Source organism: Rattus rattus, chromosome X (assembly GCF_011064425.1).
Source record: "Rattus rattus isolate New Zealand chromosome X, Rrattus_CSIRO_v1, whole genome shotgun sequence".
Lineage (NCBI taxonomy): Eukaryota > Metazoa > Chordata > Mammalia > Rodentia > Muridae > Rattus > Rattus rattus.
Window position 1 is genome coordinate 128,998,991 of NC_046172.1, and position 5,377 is coordinate 129,004,367.

The following is a 5,377-nucleotide window of genomic DNA, read 5'->3' on the forward strand; positions in this document are numbered from 1 at the left end:
TATGCCATCCCAGGCTACTGTATCCAGCAAAACTCTCAATTAACATAGATGGAGAAACCAAGATATTCCATGACAAAACCAAATTTACACAATATCTTTCTACAAATCCAGCCCTACAAAGGATAATAGATGGAAAACTCCAAAACAAGGAGGGAAACCGCATCCTAGAAAAAACAAGAAAGTAATCTCCTTGCAACAAACCGAAAAGAAGAGAGATACCCAAACATAATTCCACCTCTAACAACAAAAATAATGGGGTAAAACAATCATTATTTCTTAATATCTCTTAATGTCAATGGACTCAACTCCCCAATGAAAAGACTTAGACTAAAAGACTGGATATGTAAACCCGACCCAATATTTTGTGCATACAGGAAACACACCTCAAGTGACAAAGAGAGACACTACCCCAGAGTAAAAGGCTGGAAAATTTTTTCCAAGTAAATAGTTCCAAGAAACAAGCTGGAGTAGCCATTCTAATATCAAATAAAATTTACTTTCAACCAAAAGTTATTTTTAAAAAAGATAAGGAGGACACTTCACACTCATCAAAGGAAAAATCCACCATAATGAACTTTCAATTCTGGACATCTATGCTCCAAATGCAAGGGCACCCACATTCATAAAAGAAACTTAACTAAAGCTGAAAGCATGCACCACATACAATAATAGTGGGAGACTTCAACACCCCGCTCTCATCAATGGACAGATCATAGAAACAGAAACTAAACAGAGACATAGAGAAACTAACAGAAGCTATGAACCAAATGGATTTAACAGACATCTATAGAACATTTCATCCTAAAACAAAAGAATATACCTTCTTCTTAGCACCTCATGGTACCTTCTCCAAAATTGACCATATAATCGGTCACAAAAGAGACCTCACCAGATACAAGAAGATTGAAATAATTCCATGATTCCTATCAAATCACCATAGACTAAGGCTGGTCTTCAATAACGACAAAAACAACAGAAAGCCCACATATACGTGGAAGCTGAAAAATGTTCTACTCAATGATAACTTGGTCAAGGAAGAAATAAAGAAATTAAAGACTTTTAGAATCAAATGAAATGGAGGCACAGTGGCATACCCAAACTTATGGGACACAATGAAAGCAATGCTAAGAGGAAAATTCATATCTCTGGGTGCCTCCAAAAGAAAGGTTGACAGCACACCTAAAATCTCTAGAACAAAAAAGAAGCAAATACACCCAAGAGGAGTAGATGTCAGGAAATAATCAAACTCAGGGCAGAATTCAAACAAGTAGAACCAAAAAGAACTATACAAGGTTATCGACAGAACCAAAAGTTGGTTCTTTGAGAAAATCAACAAGATAGATAAACCCTTGGCCGGACTAACCAGAGGGGACAGAGAGGGTGTCCAAATTAACAAAATCAGAAATGAAAAGGGAGACATAGCAACAGAATCTGAGGAAATTAAAAAAAAACCATCAGATCCTACTACAAAAGCCTATGCCCAACAAAAATGGAAAATCTGGAAGAAATGGACAAATTTCTAGACAGATACCAGGTACCCCAAATCAAATCAGGGTCAAATAAATCATCTAAACAGTCCCATAACTCCTAAAACAATAGAAGCAGTTTTTAAAATTCTCCCAACCAAAAAACAGCCCAGGACCAGATGGGTTTAGTGCAGAATTCTATCAGACCTTCATAGAAGACCTAATAGCAATACTGTCCAAACTATTCCACAAAATAGATACAGAAGAAACACTACCCAATTCCTTCTATGAAGCCACAATTACGCTTATACCTAAACCACACAAAGACCCAACAAAGAAAGAGAACTTCAGACCAATTTCCTTTATGAATATCGATGCAAAAATACTCAATAAAATTCTTGCAAACCAAATCCAAGAACACATCAAAATGATCATCCATCGTGATCAAGTAGGCTTCATCCCAGGGCTACAGGGATAGTTCATTATACAGAAATCCTTCAATATAATCCACTATATAAACAAACTCAAAGAAAAAAACCACATGATCATCTCATTAGATGCTGAGAAAGCATACCCCTTCATGATAAAAGTCCTGGAAAGATCAAGAATTCAAGGCCCATGCCTAAACATAGTAAAAGCAATATACAACAAACCAGTAGTTAACATTAAACTAAATGGATAGAAATTTGAAGCAATCCCAATAAAATCAGGGGACTGAACAAACTACCTCCCTACTTATTCAATATAGTACTCAAGTCCTAGTCAGAACAATCAGACAACAAAAGGAGGTCAAAGGATACAAATTGGAAAGGAAGAAGTCAAAATATCACTATTTGCAGATGATATGATAGTATATAAGTGGCTAAAAAGTTCCATCAGAGAACTACTAAGCCTGATAAACAACTTCAGCAAAGTGTCGGGGTATAAAATTAACTCAAACAAATCGGTAGCCTTCCTCTACTCAAAGGATAAACAGGCTGAGAAAGAGATTAGGGAAATGGCACCCTTCACAATAGTTCCAAATAATATAAAATATCTTGGTGTGACTTTAACCAAGCAAGTGAGAGATCTGTATGACAAGAACTTCAAGTCTCTGAAGAAAGAAATTGAAGAAGATCTCAGAAGATGGAAAGACCTCCCATGCTCATGGATTGGCAGGATTAATATTGTAAAATTGGCCATCTCGCCAAAAGCAATCTACAGATTTAATGCAATCCCCGTCAAAATTCCAACTCAATTCTTCATAGATGAATTTGCAAATTCATTTGTAATAACAAAAACCCCATGATAGCGAAAACTATTCTCAACAATAAAATAACTTCTGGGGGAATCACCATCACTGACCTCAAGCTGTATTACAGAGCAATAGTGATAAAAACTGTATGGTACTGATACAGAGACAGGCAGGTAGATCAGTGGAATAGAATTGAAGACCCAGAAATGAACCCACACATCTATGGTCACTTGGTCTTTGACAAAGGTGCTAAAATCATTCATTGGAAAAAAAGATAGCATTTTCAACAAATGGTGCTGGTTCAACTGGAGGTCACCATGTAGAAGAATGCAAATCATTCCATTCTTATCTCCCTGTACAAAGCTTAAGTCCAAGTGCATCAAGGACCTCCACATCAAACCAGATACATTCAAACTAACAGAAGAAAAAGTGGGGAAGCATCTCGAACACATGGGCACTGGAGAAAATTTCCTGAACAAAACACCAATGGCTTATGTTCTAAGATCAAGAATCGACAAATGGGACCTCATAAAACTGCAAAGCTTTTGTAAGGCAAAAGACACTGTCATTAGGACAAAACAACAACCAACAAATTGAGAAAAGATCTTTACCAATCCTACATCTGATAGAGGGCTAATGTTAACTTTCGTGAAGACCTTACCCCACCTAAAACCAGATACACTCAAACTAATAAAAGAAAGCATTTTACCTACTGATCCATCACCCCCTGCCCTATTTTTTCAGTTCTTTTTCCAATGTCCACGTCACCCATCCCCTCAATTTTCCATATCTGTATCTGCCCAGTTAAACTCAATTTCCTAGGCCAACATAGGAAACTCAATGAATTGCTGAAGGAGGTGACTTGTAGAAAGGAAAGGAGGTAAGGTAAGAAAGTATGCATCACACAGACACTGCAACATAATACTTCTTGAATTTCCTTAAACCATGATATCCAATGTAAATTTAGAAAAATTGGTAACCAAAGCAGTACAGTAAAGCTGGGAGTTACCTGGTAAGTTCTTAGCCACTGTTGCAGTGCTCTGAAAAGACATCATGTCCTAGGGCATCCTTATAAAGGACAACATCTAATTGGGACTGGCTGTAAGGTTCAAAGTTTAGTCCATTATTGTTATGGTGTCAGCATGCAGGCAGGTGTGGGTTGGAGTGTGGCTGAGAGTTCTGTATCCAGATCTATAGCAGCAGGAACAGAGAGATCCTGAGCCTGGCTTGGGCTTTTGAAACCTCAAAGCCCACCCCCAGTGACACATCACACCTCCTAATCCTAGGTAGTGCCACCCCTAATGACCAAGAATGTTTTTTAAAAGTGGGAAATATTTAAATATATGAGCCTATGGGGGCCTTTCAAACCACCACATAGGCCAAGTTTAGTTTTTTTCTATGTGACTTACAGCTTGCCTCTGATCTCCTTGGCCAAAATGCACAGACAGGTGACACTGGCTCAAGTCACATGTTTTTCTCAGCTGAGATACAATCGAAATCCGTCATCACTGGCCACTCTTCCAGCCTCAGTATTTCAGCTCAGATAGAGATGAGAACCAGTTCTCAATCTTGAGGCCTCAGGGATTGAATAAAGGCCATCAAACAGGGCCTCAGGTAGAAAGAGGTTGTCAGGGCTTCCAGTGTATTCCTCCCCAACACACATACCCATGGAGTTAGGGAGTTTTTTGGACCAGAAAATGAGAACAAGATGGCCACCAAGTTCCCCAGAAGTTAAGGTGAGGTAGAAGAGCCTTTGTAGAGCCTTGCAAAGGGAGAAGTTTTATGGCAAGGGAGACTGGTTGAGACTGGACTTCCACTGTGGCCAGTGGGAATCTTGTTAGGCTGTTTGGCTCGTTTGAAAAACTGTGACAAACTATGTTGGTTGGCTTTTGGGGCCTCAAAGGAGTGTGGGGAAGTAGCAAATGACATGTGCTTCTGTTGTGGTTTGCCCTGAAGTTATCTGTATTTTGATGCTAATTCCACTGCCCCAAGGACAGCTGCCTAGTCACATACTCAGGAATCAGTTGACCTCACCAGAACCTTCTACCCATTGAATTTGTAAAGTACAGGTGAGGGGCAGGGTTACAGATAGAAGGAGGCCTATCATTGGAGGAGAAGGAAGGATGGGAGAGAAGTTTGAAGGAAGAGGAGGAGAGAGGAGGAGACCAGAGAGAGGAGAAAGGAGAGAGAGAGAGAGAGAGAGAGAGAGAGAGAGAGAGGAGAGAGAGAGAGAGAGTTGAGAAGCAGGTGATGTTAAGATTCTGCTCTGTGTATTTACAGGTTGTTGTCAATGTTCTCAAGGGATGGATGGTACCAGGCTTTGTATGTTTAAGTGGGCAATTATATCTTATCAAATGGATCTAAGATTATTGTGTTGTGTGTTCTTTTATGTGAGGGTTTGAGTGTAGGAAAGTGTGTGGATGGGATGTACTTCCGCCAAGATATCTACCAGATATCTTGGGGCACCGTGGTGCGGACCTAGCGAGGTAAAAGACAACTTTACTTTTTTATTTTTATATTTTCCCAACAACATGCTTCCTTTGTGGCTGTGTACTTAGTTACATAAACAAGATGGGGGCTTTCTTAAGATTATTCTTCTGGTAATGCCCTGCCCCAAGGCACCATCACCTACTGTCACCTGAAAGGGGAATGTGAAACAGACCCTGAAATCTCTTTC